Raw genomic sequence first — 17,133 nt, 5'->3', positions numbered from 1 at the left:
CTTGGCGCTGCGTGAAAGCTGTGGGTTCGATCCCGCCACGTGACCAGATTGTCGTACACCGCACGAGGCGGACAGGTGCATGCCAGACCCTGGCCTTCGGCTCGCCTTTCCTTACGAGCTGGAGGCCTCAATAAAGGCCGGCGGCCCAGTTCTTGTGTGTGTGTGTGTATGTGTGTGTGTGTGTGTGTGTGTGTGTGTGTGTGTGTGTGTGTGTGTGTGTGTGTGTGTGTGTGTGTGTGTGTGTGTGTGTGTGTGTGTCACCAGTCCATTAAGTAGAATTGTTTAAGTGCCTTGTACATACCTGCATTGCTTTTAGTTGGTTTAACTCTGCTCTCTGTGCCCACCTCTCTCTTATAAATAAACCCCTGTTAAATGTATCAGCTTGTTTTCTGTGCTTTCTTTCATTGGCCTAGTGTGGTGCGTATTGAGAAGTAGGAAGGCCGTTTGGGCCGGTAATTGTTCATTTGTGTCCGACGGACTCTGGTAATTCTGCTCGGTTATACTGGACCGAGGTCACTAGAGTGACCTGGTTCAACAGAGCCCGTCGAGGGTGTGGTTTTCCCCAGTAGTTGGACGACATGGGTACTTAGGTATATTGAAATTTGGCAATTAACCCTACCCCACGCCGTCGAAATATTGGCGACCACAGTCCGCTAAGGGACCCATGACCTTTCGGACTTATCCGAGAGTCACGACCTAAATTCTGGGTGTTCGGTGGAAACGACTCTACTGCTCCACCTACTGGTCGTTTATCGCCACCGAACCCTGGCCAACAACACATATACCTGCACATTATATGTACATCACTATGTACATTATCTGTCAAACAAGGCAACTTTGGATCTGTTTTATTCTTTGTTTTTATAAGGTCCCATGGATTTTACTATTGGTTTTGTTTGTGTAGATATGGAACTTTCATTTGATAATATTCGTTTCAAAATATTAGGATGGTTATGGGAGTGGGTGTGGCTCGAAAAAGGGCTTCATATAGCCCGAAGTGGTCTTGAGACCCCCTGTACTGCCATAATCACCAAGGTCCCATGAATGTTTTACTTTCAGAGGATAGTACAGTACTTGTACTATCTTATGCACTAATAAAATCCATGGGACCTTGATGGTTATTGAAAATATGGCCAGAGAAAGTCTGAAGTGAATGTTTTCCGAAAGGGATTATAGGTGGCGCCACTCTCCATAATCATCCAGATCACATAGATTTTTGTACAAAATATTTTAGTACCCAAACCATATAATAAGTTTGTGAAGGAATTTCCTTGGGCAACTGATGGTTATTCTAAATATTTCACTTTGAAAATGGAAAAAAATTTCAAGGGTGTCAAAATCTCCAAACTTTGGGTGTGGCCCAAACAGTGGGGAATGGGTCAATCACATCAAAAATTTGGCTTTCTGAGTTTTCGACCATACACAACCTTGTATAAAAATTTGAAAAATATCTGAAGACATCAATGTTCATGGGTGGGCCGATCTTATATAAAATTCACTCTTAAAACATGTCAATACAAAATCATTTTACCCTGAAAATGGTACTTTTTGGCCATTTTCTGTAGAGAAATGACACCACAACACAAATTAAACATATTTTAGAAAAAACATTTTAAAAAAGAACATACTTGGAAGTCACCAATTATAATGCTCGTGTCATACTTCACATTGTTATGACGTAACTGATGAATCATTATGACCTTGAAAGATATGATCAGTCCAAATCAGAGCATTCTCCCTCACTAGATTCTGAATCATCAGATTCTGATGAATCCCCCTCCTCCTCTGTACATCATCATCTCCCTCCTCACCCCTCCTTGCTATCATCTTCCTCGTTCTCTTCAGCTGGCCCTGGTGCAGGTAGATGCGTCGGGAGATCCTTGCTGCGAGTCATCCTGTGGAGGGTGACGGTGGCATTGATGGTGGTAGCGGTGGGTCACTTTGTGATGTGCTGTGTGATGAGGGAGGCAAGAGAGAATGTGCTGGGAAACAGATCTCCCCCCTTCTTCCCCTGCAAAGCAGATAGCAGCTGGACCAGTAGAGACGAGAGCTCTTCCTCCTCTTCTAGATCCTCGACTCTCGGTGGCCACGGGTTGAGTTTGATTGACTTGACGTCATCCTTTAACCGCTCAGCCATGTTGCGCACCAGTTGCTCACTGCTGACACCAATGGTGGAGAGCACTGCTTCGACATATGAACCACCACCAGATGTGTCATAGAATATGTCACTCTGGTTCCTCTGAGGGCGGGAGTGGAAGCCGATCTTGGCCTCAAACTCCCGGGTCAGGATATCTTTGATAAAGAATGACTTGACGCCGGATGTTGGGAAGCCATACTGAGATATGATAGAGCTGTAGTCTTTGAGGAGGCTCTGCAGTGACCTTAGCTCATGTTCATCAAAGATAACTGTTCTGATGTGGTCAAAGAAGATAGTCTGAACCTCACGGAGATTTACATTGTGCATGCGTGGGAGTTTGTCATCTTCACTCATTTTCTGGTAACTACACACATATGTCAACCAGCATTTGTTGTGATATCTGATTTCAATCGCGTAGGGGTCATCAGCTACATAATCGATCACACAGTTGATTCTGTTTCACATTTTCTGATCTTCGAGGGCCACTGTGTGGCTCTTGAAAGCTGCCTATGCATGATCGTACAATATCAGGGACAGCTTTGCTTCAGGGTGCTTGGCCGACTCCGGTTTACAGCATCACACACATTTTGTTTTTTCATGTATCAGCCCTTCTCCACTCGATCGCATCCGCTTGGCACGTGGAGCGGCAGCTGAGGGGAAAGCCTCAGACATGGATGAAGACTGAGATTGGCATTCCTCAACCTCTCATTTTTTATGCCTTGTCTTGGCCTGTTCCAGTTTCTTGGCATCCCATATGGTCAACTTACATGATTTATGGACACATTGTACGCCGGGACCATTATCCCAATCGACCGTTGCGAAGACGTCTCCGAAGTTGTCAAGACCACACCATAACAGGGCCTTTTCTTGAGATTTTCCCAACTCTCAATGGAGACAATGGCATCGGTGGCTTCATTGCAAAGCCCACCAAACTGGAGGACACACAGAATGGTGGACATTGTCTTGACAGCTATCTTCTCAATACTGTGCTTCTCAGTACCTTCTCGTATGCTCGTACATTCCCTGGAAAGACAGAAATAAGTATATGAAGAATATGTGTGTGATATGAAATTACACACACACAAACAAAAAAAGTACAAAAAAATCAGAATTCACAAAGCAGGACCTCAATTCCGTGACCATTATAGATTTAGCAGAAATAATGTGTTAATTCATGATCCAAGGTGTTCCCATTCAAAAGTTACATTTTCACTCTACTGGATGGTGGCCATCTTGGATTTCTGGGTCAAAATGATGTCGTAATGTCAAACTAATGTCAGATTCGGAATCCTCGTGGTTGACTTACATGAGAAAGTGTCTTTGTACATGATTCTAGGTGCTCTGGTTCAAAACTTCATTTTTCAAGATGGTGCCGCCAGCCATCTTGGATTTGGCAAAAATGGCAAAAAAATGGTCTCTGGCAAAGAATGCCGGGATTTTTGGGAGGGACATGGGGGCTAAATTTTTTGTAAAGGGTCAATAGAAGTCAAATCAATCGTCAAACCTCACTAGTCAGAGAATGGTCACGGAATTGAGGTTCTTGACCTAACTAAGTGGAGGGTGGTGGGCTGTTGACAGAGGAGTCCGAAATGAAGGCCCGCTGAGCCGGGTACTTTGAGTAGTTGTACCAGTCTGACCCACCAGCTGTTGAGTTGGATGTCGGGGTGTTACTATCACTATTGCTGACCCTCCAATCAACTGCGATCCACATTCGTTTGTGGAAACACAGGCTTCGATGAACCGGTTGAAATGTGATAAAGCTCCTGCGATTTGCGGCATCCAAACTGAACTTCTCAAGGCTAATGGAAATGCTGTACTTGTGTCATTGCATGCAGTTCTGTGCTCTGCCTGGAACACAAGCGTCATCCCAACTGACTGGAAGAGGGGCCTTGCTGTCCCTCTCTGGAAAGGGAAAGGTGATTGCCAGGACTGCAACTACTGAGGGGTGACGCTGCTCTCAGTGCCGGGCAAGGTCTTTGCTCGGATAATTATTGACAGAGTTCACCACGATCTGCTTGATCACCAGCATCCAGGGCAGTCAGGCGTTACATCAAAGAAGTCAACAATTGACCAAAACCTTGCCCTTCGGGTTCTCAGAGAAACACAGATGAAAGTTTTGGCAGTGGCTGTTTGCAGTCTGTGTTGACCTCTGCAAAGCATTAGATTCAGTGAATCGGGATGCCCTCTGGAGGATTCTTGGTCTTCGTGGGGTGCCACCAAAACTGATCAATCTGATGTCTGAACTATACTCTGGAACTGGGAGTGCTGTGAGATGTGGTCATACCATCTCTAACTTATTTCCAGTTGTTAAAGGAGTTTTCCAGGGGTGTGGACTGGCCACAACACTTTTCAGCGCTTGTATGGACTGGATTCTGGGTAGGATGTCGGAGAGATCAAGCTGCAGTGTATCGTTTGGGAATGTCAAGATCTCTGACCTTGATTTTGCAGATGATGCAGTCATCTTTGCGGAGACTCTGGATATCCTTTTGGGGGCCCTAAAAGTGCTGAATGAGGAGTCAGAGCCACTGGGATTATGGGTGTCCTGGGTCAAAACTAAGATCCAGGCTTTCAATGACATCTTTGATGCTACTATCTTGTCTGTACCTGTTTGTGGTGAGTATGTTGAGGACAAGGAAATATTCACTTACCTTGGCAGTGATATTCATGTGTCTGCTGGCTGTGTGCCAGAGATCAATAGTCGTCTGGGTCGGGCCTGGGGGAGTCATGGATTCACTGGATCATGGGGTGTGTGGCGCTGTCTGTACCTTTGCAGGAGGACAAAAGTCCGAGTCTTCAGGTCCTTGGTGCTTCCAGTCTTGCTTTATGGATGTGAGACTTGGATTCTGACCAGGGATCTGAGATGGAGACTTAATTCCTTTGTTACAAGGTCTCTTCGGAGAATCCTTGGATATCGTTTGTCAGTCTTTGTGTCCAACAAATGCTTGCTGAGAGAGACTCAAATGAGATTTGTTACCTGCACAGTCCGTGAGCGTCAGCTGTGACTGTTCTGTGATGCTGATCCTGCTCACCAGATTCTCTCAGCAAGGGAGCCTCGTGAGTGGAGGAGGCAAATTGGCCGACCATGTGCCTCGTGGTTGCAATCGGTTGATGAGCATCTCAAGGAGATGTGGATGAGCCAGATATCTGCCTTGGGGATTGCCAGATGGAGGCCCTTGGACTACTGGCAGAATGTGGACGCAGCGATGCACTGCTCCGGCGTGTGCTTCCATTCCTGACCTGACCTGACTAATACCTGCGCAGTGGAAAACAGGGTTTTGAAATCAAGTGTGTGTGTGTGTGTGTGTGTGTTTGTTTTTGTGTGTGTGTGTGTGTGTTTGTTTGTGTGTGTGTGTGTGTGTGTGTGTGTGTGTGTGTATGTGTGTGTTTGTTTTCGTGTGTTTGTGTTTGTGTATTTGTGTGTGTGTGTGTGTGTGTGTGTTTGTTTGTGTGTGTATGTGTGTTTGTGTGTATGTGTGTTTTTTGTGTGTGTGTTTGTGTGTGTGTGTGTGTTTGTTTTTGTGTGTATGGTAGAATTGTTTGGAACCGTTGTGTGTGGAAAAAACGAGGTTTGTGTGTGTGGAAAAACGAGGTGTGTGTATGTGTGTGTGGAAAAAACGAGGTATGTGTGTGGAAAAAACGAGGTGTGTGTGTGTGGAAAAAACGAGGTGTGTGTGTGGAAAAAACGAGGTGTGTGTGTGTGTGTGTGTGGAAAAAACGAGGTGTGTGTGTGTGTGTGTGTGGAAAAAACGAGGTGTGTGTGTGTGTGTGTGTGTGTGGAAAAAACGAGGTATGTGTGTGGAAAAAACGAGGTATGTGTGTGTGTGGAAAAAACGAGGTGTGTGTGTGTGTGTGTGTGTGTGTGTGTGTGTGTGTGTGTGTGTGTGTGTGTGTGTGTGTGTGTGTGTGTGTGTGTGTGTGTGTGTGGAAAAAAACGAGGTGTGTGTGTGTGTGTGTGGAAAAAACGAGGTGTTGTTCGTGTGTGGGAAAAACGAGGTGTGTGTGTGTGTTGAAGTACGTTACCACTGAATTTGTTGACGAGAATACACAAGATCCCATCAGGAAAATAATTCAAGGTAAGTTCATGATCGATGTAATTCAGTTTTAAATCTGAACAAACTGATCCTGTTGGTATAATAATGGTGGAAAAATTCAATTGATTTGAACTCTCCTTTTCTCTTGCAGTGAGGAGACTGATGTGAATAAGACATTCCTCATATTTTGTAAGAGTGTAATTGATGAAAATATTGTTAAACAACAAAAAGTGTAAGCTTGAAGAAAGGACATGACAAATATGTAAAACTGTTCGAGTCAATGCAGGGAAGGAAGGCTCCAACCATCAGGTCTTTGATATTATGGAATTACATGAATTTTTGAAACTTTCTCACATGTTCTCTGCTGTTAATGGTGATTTCAGTGGTGATTTTAATCAGTGGAACAGTTCAGTTTTAGTTGTAGTTCGTTGTGCCATTTCATGCAGTGATCACTTATTTGCTTAAACTCAGGGGTATATTTTTTGTTGATATTTGTATTGAGTGTAAATCATTGATATTCGTTGATTGAAGATTTAACTTTTCCAGGACTTCATGGTTGAAGGAATGTCTCTCTTAAATATAAATATTTACAACTGCATTTTCACCAATCGCCAAAAGTAGTTAATTCATGGAATGATCTTCCTGGGAAGGTAATGGCAGCAGAAATAGCAGATACTGGAGGTTTAAATTGGAATTTGACAGGGGCTTGTGAGTGTACATGAGTGACATGGTATGTCGTGCAAGTCTTGGTGCAGTACATGATGTATGTCTTGATACATGAGTGACATGGTGTATGTCAAGCAAGTCTTGGCACATGTTTGTCTTGGTACATGAGTGACAGGGTGTATGTCAAGACTTTTGACATTTGTGAAGTCCTGGAGAAGTTGCCATCCTCAAACTCTGAAACGGAGACAAAGTGAGATGACCACTGTGAGTGAAGCTGAGAAGTATGTGTGTGTGTGTTTGTGGATCTGAGAATGGATGCAACAGTCTCCAGTCAAGCGAAGGCCAGTGGCATCTCTGAACAATCTGTCCTCAGCAGCTATGGTCTTTCATCAGGAAATGTCCCTGATCAACCACTTGAGGGACCATGGCCTCCAACATCTGCTCAACTGAATGTAAATGCTGCTGAGACTTTGCCCGTTGCACTGTACAACTTACGTGCTTGGATAATTGATGTATCAGATGAGCCTACCATAGATCACTTTGGTAAGGTCCTTGCGAAGGTACATTTGAAATTGTTGTCCTTGCTTCAGGATATTGTTTATCTTCAATCCAAAGGAGCTGAAGCAACACTCAAATCCTTGTGTCTTGGGTTGACTGTTCATTATTTGACACGGTCTACACATCCCATTGGATTGTTGAACCATCTCAGTCACTGTTCATCACATTCGACCATTTTCTCTTTAAAAACAGCTTTGGTTCAACTTCAGGTGGATCAAGGTCTGGTTATACCACTTGGAGTCAACAAACAAAAAGCAACTAACTACCTTGGTCTAGCTGTAGGACAATATAGATTTTTCTGAGGAAACAAGTTACAGGTTCTGGCACCACACATCACACAAACAGGATCTTTATTCAACAGTGTGAAAAGGCCAAAGTACAGTCAGCTGAGCATCCTTCTCTACTGAGAAAACAACGGAGCTTGAAGACCTCTGATGATGTTGTATCAAAAGCAGAAGATACAAGGAGTGCAGCTCCCCACCACCAACATTGATATTGGCCCGACATACGCTTGCCCCCCGTCAGCCTAATAGTACCTGAAAAGCGGTGGGGAAGCGGGCAATGAATATTCCATTTATCTTGATTCACTGCAGAGGATGTCAGCCACCTGATCTAGTCATTCAAGATGGTGGAGTGTGAAAATTAAAGGCACAATGCGCCTTTTTTTAGCACATGCTACTCATTCATATAACCCTACTTTGGGAGTCTATAACTTCGTAGCATGCGATCGTAGGTAAGTGAAATCCCATATACAGGAACTAGATGTTGATGTCTCCATGATGCTAAAGTTTCTTCTCCGAAGGAACAGCATTTGTGTAGTGGCAACTTTGCTGATTATGCTAAAATGCAATGAAACACGAGACCAATGAAAGGAAATCAAACTTCCGGTTCCGGGATTGGAGCGTCGAGAGGTCTCCTTTGGGGCTCTCTGCTGACGTTCTCAAAGTTAAGTTTCCGGTCGTTATTTGTCCCGTTTTAACTGTTTCATTTTCTCACCTACATGTTACTGTGTGTTCCGAGTTCAGTTTTGTTTCAAAAATCGTGCTATTTTGTGAGTTTTTGTCGACCTTCTTACTGGGTGTTTTAGGCCTAGGCCTTGGCCTTGGCCTAGGCTTGAGGCCAACCGGTTCCCCTCGGTGTTCGATCGTTTTTTTTGTTTGTTTTTTCTCCCCATTACATTCAATTTATATCCTCCCCACTTTCCTAACGTCCCCCATTCTCCCAACTAATCTCTCAATTTCTTATCTTAAAAAAAATAAAAAAACGCTAACCTTTTCCCAATTCTGCTTCTTCTTCTTCATCACCTCTTCTTCTTCCTCTTATTCTTCCTTCTCCTCTTCTTCTTCCTCTATTTTTTCGACAACACTTCCATGACCTAATCTGTTGAAAACTCTCAAACATTAATAATAACAACAAAAACGATCTTATAATGCTTCATCTTCCTCTCTCACACATGTGTGGTACTCTACTGTATCATAATGCACTACTCTTCTGCTATTTTAACAGACTGCTCTCATTTCGACCTTTCCTTCATTCCTTGCCTAAAAAATCCAACTGTTACAGTGTTTCTTCTCTCCATTCTCTGAATTCGCCTTTATTGCATCCATCAAGAATTGTGTTAAATCGCATCTCTGACCTAAAACTTAAAAAAAACCCAGTTTACTATGAATGTTCGCTTTCCATCAACCATTCTTTTTTTTTACAACTTCAGTGCCAACTCACCCCTCTCACCCCTCACTCTCAAAGCAACCATCCCACTCTTCTCCCTCCAAACCTCCCTCTCACCTCTCTCAAAAACTCCAACCTCACCTTTCTCCCACCTTTCATCGCCTCACTCATCCTTCTCAAAGTTGCCCCCCTCTCATCCACTAAGCTGCCTCCTTCCACTGCCCTCTCACCTCCATCTCTTCACTCCACCTCCTCAAATCCTCAACTGCCTTCTTCCCCCTCTCTTGTCCCCCCTCTCCCCCAGCACCACAGAGCTTTTTCTCCTCTTCATCCGGCCTCCTTCCCTAGCTATTCTGCAATCCCCCACACTCTTTCAACAACCCTCCTTACCTCCCCCCTCCTCCCTTGTCCCTCCCTCCCCCTCCCCCCACCCCCTGCAACTAAAGCCTCCTCCCCTACCTCTTCATTAAAAGTGTGGACCTCAAATATCCGGGGCCTTCGCTCAAACCTTTCAGATCTTTCCATACAGGCTGCCACTGTCAAACCAGACATAATCTGCCTAACAGAAACTTTCCTCTCCCAAGACGTGTCTGACTCCCAAGTATCTCTCCGCGGTGACTCCCTCCTCCGGTATGACAGACCTGAGCCTCGTCCTGGTGGAGGTGTTGCTCTCTTCATCAAAGACTCTATTACTCACTCTCCATGCACTGCCCTCACTCCCCCACACCCCCAGAATACCTCTGGCTACGGCTTCCCTCCACTTCCACCTCATGTTTATATGTGTACTGTACCGTCCACCAAACAGTGATGACTCCATCTACACCTCACTATCTGAAAACATGGACCAACTTCTATCTTCTCATCCAAACTCTCTCTTCCTCTTATGTGGTGACTTCAATTGTCATCATGCCAGTTGGCTAGGTGTGGGTACCTCTCTGACCTGTCATGGCACCTCAGCAAAAGCCTTCTGCGTCTCATTGGGACTGACTCAATCAGTCAACTTCCTGACCCGGATCTCAACCAATGGTACTCCATCTCTTCTGGATCTGATTTCGACAAATTTCCCTGACAATATCTGCTGCTCTTCCTCCGCTCCAATCGGTTCTTCTGACCACGTCCTTGTCAAAGTGGACATCTCTCTGGCTGTTATCAGAGAACCACCTCACTGCCGTCGAGTCTGGCATTTCACTCAAGCCGATTGGCATGGTCTGCAAGCAGCCATCAAACTTATAGACTGGTCTCCTATCACTGCTTTCTCAAACATCAACTCATCCTGGGAATTCTTTCAAAACAATTGCTCTCCCTCATGCACAGATTTATCCCCTCTCATCTTCAGTTGTCCTACCCTTCCTCCCGCCATTGATTCACTGAAGCTTGTGGTGAGGCAGTTGTCCTGAAACAACTTGCCTTTGCCTCATGGAAAGCAAACCCAACTGAGGGCAATCTCATTTCCTTCCACAAAGCTTGGAACAAGTGTGTATCTACCCTCAGGAGAGCCAGAAAACGACATGTTTCTAATCTCAAGTCTGAACTCTCAAACCTCTCTCCCTCCTCAAAATCCTTGTGGCGTTTAATCAAATCTGTTTCTGGTGTATGTTCCCCCTCCATCCCTCCCTTACCTCAAATGGCCGCACTGCTGATGCCGCATATGAAAAAGCTGAATGCCTAAACTCGTTGTTTGCAGCTAAATCTTGTGTCCTAAACCCATCACTTTCTCTACCCACCTTACCCAGTCGCACCCAACTGTCCCTGGACTCTGTGTACTTTTCTCCTGACAAGGTGGAGGGCTTGCTTTCAAACCTCGACTCAGATTCTGCAACCGGTCCAGACGGCATCAGCCCACGTGTCCTCAAAGCCTGCTCTTCTGCTCTTGCTCACCCTCTCTCAGTTCCATTCACCCTCTCATTTGCTCAAGATCATCTGCCATCTGCTTGGAAATCTGCAAACATCACTGCTCTGCATAAAAAAGGTGCAAAAACAGATCCCTGCAACTACAGACCAATCAGCCTTCTCCCAATCATCAGCAAGGTTATGGAATCCATCATCGCTTCAGACATGAAATCCTTCCTCTTCTCCAATGGCTTGATTTCCAATCATCAATTTGGTTTCAGACCAGGTCACTCTACCCTGGATATGCTGCTTCTGCTCTCCCATTAATGGATGGAGGTTCTCAATGCCAGACAGGAAATCCGAGCCATATCCCTGGACATATCACGTGCTTTTGACACAGTCTGGCACCCTGCCCTACTCACCAAACTCTCTTCCCATGGTATTCAAGGCCATCTCCACTCATGGCTCGCAGACTTCCTCTCCTGTCGCAGTCAACATGTGGCCCTAAATGGAGTTCTTTCATCCCCTCTTCCTGTGCAGGCTGGAGTTCCTCAAGCTAGCATTCTGGGCCCTGTTCTTTTTCTGGTTTTCATCAATGATCTGATTCGACTGGGAATCCTCCATCGTGCAAAGTCCTTCCTCGGCCCTCCTGAGCTCCTGACCACTTACAAAGCTTTTTTCCGTAGCCTGATGGAGTACTGCTCTCCCCTCTGGGCTGGTGCTCCTGCCTCCCACCTTTCTCGGCTTCACGCTGTAGAAACCAGGGCATTTGGGATCATCGGTATCTCCCGCAATGAAGCTGAGTCTTTGGGCCTCTCACTCAATCACTGCAGGTTGGTCGGTGGTCTTTCTGTCTTCTACCGACTCCTCTCCAGCCTTGATCCCCCTGCACTCTCTGCGATTTGTCCCCATCACATTTCCACAGGGCGCTCAAGGTCCGCCAACAACCCCCTTCTGTTAAAACTACCAAAATCACGAATCACTGCTCACCTTCTCTCTTCCATTCCTCTTTTTCCCGCCTTTGGAATAAACTTCCTCACTCTATTCTTTCCCATTCTTCCCTCCAGGCTTTCAAAACAGCTGTTCACCACCACCTCTTATCATCCCCCATCCAAATCATCGATCTTTTCTACCCCCGATAATCCACCCAAGCCCACTTCCTTCAATTCCCCTGCTTTCCTTCCTAAAAGTCCCTGTAATGTCCATCTTCTCTTCCCCATGTTCCCCGTCCCATCCCTCTCCCTTCCACAGATCTCCTAATGTCTCTGTTCCCCACTGTTTTGTCCCTCCCACTTCCGCCCCTCTTGTCTCATGGCCCCTTGCTGTGCGTTGTGTGTTCGCTCTCATATGAGCCTCGACAAGGTATACAAAAAAAAAAATCACCTGTTTTCATTACCTGTATCTCAGCAGCTAATATTGTCAGCATCATGAAACTTCATCGACTCGAATTAAGTACTCGGGTCTGTGTCCTGAATGGGTTTCATTGTAGGAAGATTTGAAATTACGGAACAGCGAATTCACAAAAAAGGACAAAATTCCCAAAACGTGCTTTTTTTTGACCCCAACAACCTTGTTCAAAGTGATCTTCAAAAGAAAAACATAAACTGCAAGATTGTCGAAGTTACAACAAGGCATTACAGATTCAGCAACTAATTAGGTACAATATATCCAAAATTTGAGTAGTTCCTCAATCATTGTCACAAAAATCGATTTCTAGCTGCCTTTAGCCCGGTGGGACCATGGCCTACTTTATCTACTGTTCTGTCCAATGCGATTACAAACTTGTCATGTGGAATGTTTGTGTGTAATGTCGAAAAATCACAAGTTGATCGACATCCTTACCCTTGTTACCTCCGCCAACAAAGGTGGACGGAGCTTATGTTTTCACGCCTGACAGTTTGTCTGTCTGTTTGTGAACAGGATATCTCAAAAAGTTGTGTACTGATTCGGAGGAAACTTGGTGAACACTTTAAGTGTGTGATGAGAAAGAATTTATTCAATTCTGGTGAAGGTCCGAATCCGGAACCGATAATTATTTTTGAAGTGATTCTTCACCGTTGAGAGGTCGGGCTAAACCAATATATAGCACGTTATCTCGAAAAGTTACTGACTAATTCGGACGAAACTTGGTGGACATGTTGAGTGTGTGACGAGGACAAATTGAATCGATTTTGGTGAAGATCCAAATCCGGATCTGGATACGAGAGTTTTTCTTAATTCCAAAATGATTCTTCACCATTGACAGATCCATGGCATCGTATTGTTGCGAATCTGGAAACCACGATCGCACTCAACATTCAGGTCCTTTCGCTCAGTTATCTCGGAAAGTTCGTGTTCTATAGATAGCTCGCCTTCCATTGTTTAATGCGTAAATCTGTGTAAATGCACTGTGATTTATCTTAATAGTTAGGGTTCAATCATAACAACAATAAAGAAGAATGACCCTCCCCCGCAAAGAAGAACGACCCTCCCCCGCAAAGAAGAACGACCCTTCCCGCAAAGAAGAACGACCCTTCCCAACAAAGAAGAACGACCCACCCCCGCAAAGAAGAACGACCCTCCCCGCAAAGAAGAACGACCCTCCCCAACAAAGAAGAATGACCCTCCCCTGCAAAGAAGAACGACCCTCCCCCACAAAGTAGAAGAAGAACCTTCCCGTCCCATGATTCAACAGCGTAAACAGAAATGACAGTTGGGGTGGGGCGGCTGAAAGCGAGGTAAACAGCTCCCACCCGTGGTTGTAGAGGGGGGGGTGGCACACGAGGGCGAATGAGTCACGCCGGCAGTGAGGCGGGGCTGAGAGGGATAAGAGGGGGACCCTCTGCTTGGCTCGGGTTGGTTCTGGGTAGTCTTGGGTTAGTCTTCGGTGAGCCTTCGGGGTTCATCGGGTTCGTGTTCTGGTGGCTTTTGTTCTGCTTGGTGGAGTTGGTTGTCCTGCTTCGTGGCCTTATCTTGGTTCGGCTGGCTCTTCTTGGTGCGTGGAGCTCTTCGCGGTCTCTGCTTGGTTCCCAGTTTGTTGCGACTTCTTGGCCTCATCTTGGTCGGTGGTTCTTCGGGGAAGGGACGCATCAGGTCGGGAAGGATAGGCACCTCGTCTCACCAGCACGTGGTCCGGAGCGCAAGGGGATCCGCCGGAGCTCGGAGAGGATTGCGGCTCATGGTGATTGGATCCAGCTCGCCCATGCTGGTGCCCGGTCTGAACAGCTTGAAGACCACATGAGGTGGAAAGGTCCGAGGCAGTCCCTGGGCTTCAGCTCATCTGTCCCTCCGAGCTGAAGTCCGCATTAAAGGCATCAGCCCCCCATTTCTTGGGTGTTTGTGTGTGCGTGTGTGTGTCCGTGGGCCCGTCTAATAAGTAGAAAACTGTTAAGTGCTTTGTTCGCTGTATATACTTGCATTTATTGTATTCGGTATAGTTCTGCTCTTCTGTGTTCCCGAGCTCCCCATTATTACTGTATAAATAAACCCCAATTGTTAAATGTATCAGCTCGTTTTGTGTTTCTTGCATTGACTCGACATGACCCGTGTTTGAGGATTAGTGTTGGTAACTTGTTCATTTGGTCCGGCCCGACTTTGGTAATTCCGCTCGGCTATGCCAGATCCGAGTCGGCGATAGCGACTCGATTAGGACAAAGTCGGCTGAGGGTGAACTTTCCCGGTAGTCGGACCACGTGGGTACTTAGGTATATTGACAAGTTGGCAATCGACCCTACCTCACGTGGTCTATCCATTGGCTAACTTCGGTCCAGTCAGGACCCGTCCGCTCCGGACTTATCGAGGGTGACGACCTTCACATTCCGGGCGATCGGTCGAGCCAGCTCGCGGCTCCATCTAGCGGTCGTACTCACGGTCGACCCCCCCCCCCCAGCCCTGTAACAGTATGTTCTCGTGGATCAGGCATTGTGTGGCGGAGGTATGTGCTCTACCGAGTGCCCTTCTCGTTCTTAATGGAATTATTCTTTTCTTTCGGGAACATTTTGTGACTCTGATTTCTCGGAGTCACTACATCTGTAAACTTGAATCTTCTCAAGATTGTTCCAAGTCATATCCTTCGATGAACCTGAATGGTCGGTTGAAGAGCTTGGCAGCCACCTGGGGTTTATTAAATACATTTTGAAGACCTACGTAGAATCATTGGCGATACAAAACTTCAGATACATGGCCCATATAGCGATGATAGCCATATATAGCCATATATCATATCTATATGGCCCATATAGCGATTATAGCCATATATCATATCTATATGGCCCATATAGCGATTATAGCCATATATCATATCTATATGGCCCATATAGCGATTATGATGTGAACACTTATGACCACATTTACTGTGGATCATTCCAAGCAACCGATATACAATTGCCCATTTCGACAGGAAAAACGGCTTTTTTATTTTAAATCTTTGGAGTTCCTCCAGTTTCAAAAATTCTAAATTTGAAGGCATCTCTTGGTTTCTTCTCTAACTGTAGCGACTACATTCAAGATTATATTTGCATTGATCAAAGGCCATCGTGGAGCTTGTACATAAATCATACCCGGATCAGACATATTAGGAGTCAGAGTTATTCCTGCCGTTTGCCCTTACTGTCAAAAAATGTCTTCATGAACACGAATTACAAGGACATTATCTAACAGAAATTGTACAAATTCGTGTGAAATGTCAGATTTGAACCTTGGGTTTGTTCCTTTTTTCGTCTCCCTTATACTTTTCTCATGAATCACATGTTTTGTTATTTACTCTTATTGTATCGTTTCTGAAAATTTCTCCCCTCCTCACTCCAGTTTTTGTCCGTGCCATGACCCAAATGAAGGGAAGCAGCATACAGTTGAGCGATTTGTTCATCTGTTGCAGGATTCTCGTTCAGAGGGAATTGGATCCGACCAAAACTTCCAATCTGTGCAGTGTCAGCAGGGGGTACCGCATTGTGAGCACGCCGCTTATATCGGAGTCTGTGGATCATAAGTACTGCGGCATCTTTCACAAAGAGCAGGCTGGTGGGCAGTGCTGGATTAACCATTCGGCAGACAAGGCATGTGCCTTAGGGCCAGCCAAAAATTCGGGCCAAAAATTATTTTCACATTAAATATTTGTCTTTTTTTGTATTAAATATTTTGTTCTTGAATCAGTTCATCTTTTGTCTGGGGTCCATTTCCATGAGCCCGAGATCCAATTTAAAATTTTCAGGCCATTCTCTAAAATTTCAAAATGAGCCTTAGGGCCAGCCGAGGGTTAATCCGGCACTGCTGGTGGGCCGGTATATACTCTGCCTTAACCACGCAAAGTGAGGGTCGAGGTTATTCGTAGCTGGTTGATTAGTTTGCCTCGTTAGGACAATTTCTGGTCATTAACTACCGTCTTGGCAAGTCCACACGTTCCTATACATGATGAAATGCTCAGCTGGTAGATAGCCCAGAAGTTATGCAATCTCGCTTCTGAGCTGTCTACCCTGGGTTCGAATCTCGACCCAGCTATAAACTTTCATCCTGGTGTTTCGCAGGCTGTTTGAGGCATCGATGCGTGTCCCGTCCATTGGAGTCGGAGGTCGGAGTCGGAGGACCCCCATCTATTAGCACTGGTTGGTGGATTTTAAAGATCCCACGGTGTTTTTCGTGAAGAGTAGACTAACTATCACCGACACCCTGAACAAATTCCAAATCCCTGCCCTGCTTGACTACTGGGAAGGCAATGGCAACCCACTTTTGCATGGAAACTGCTTGATGAGTACGAGTGTGCGCCAACGCCCTGCAAAGAGTATGGCGTATCTCATGTCATCGTGTTCCATAAAACTCCGGTTTGTGTAGAATCTTCCAACTATGGTGCATACATCACACGAAAAAACGTTCCACCATAAGGAATCGGCAAACATGGGGCGAATGCCAATGCTTTGGAGAATATTCAACCTCTGACATCATAACTGCGGATGACGTGAGAGTAGATGCCCAAACTCGGAGCCAACGCGATTTGTACCCCGGGGCACATAATGTTGTTTGTTTGTCGACGTACGGCCACACTTCTTATTGCAAAGCAGTGTAATCGTTCCCTCCACATCTCCAAACCCAAGGTAGGAGGGTGTGGTTGGAGGGTAGGCCGACGGTAATTGTCAGTAGGGGTAGGGAGGAGTTGGTCATGTTGGGGGTGGAACCGTCTGTAGATTTATGACTTTTAGATGAACAGGTAAGGTGGTCCTGTGATGCTTCTTCATGAAGTGTGGCCCTAACCCCTCAGCTGGTAAGACCCGC

This window comes from Eptatretus burgeri, chromosome 11 (genome assembly GCF_056783735.1).
Source record: "Eptatretus burgeri isolate ZD-2024b chromosome 11, Ebu_testis_v1, whole genome shotgun sequence".
NCBI classification, from domain to species: Eukaryota; Metazoa; Chordata; class Myxini; order Myxiniformes; family Myxinidae; genus Eptatretus; species Eptatretus burgeri.
Note: the sequence above shows the minus strand (reverse complement) of the source record.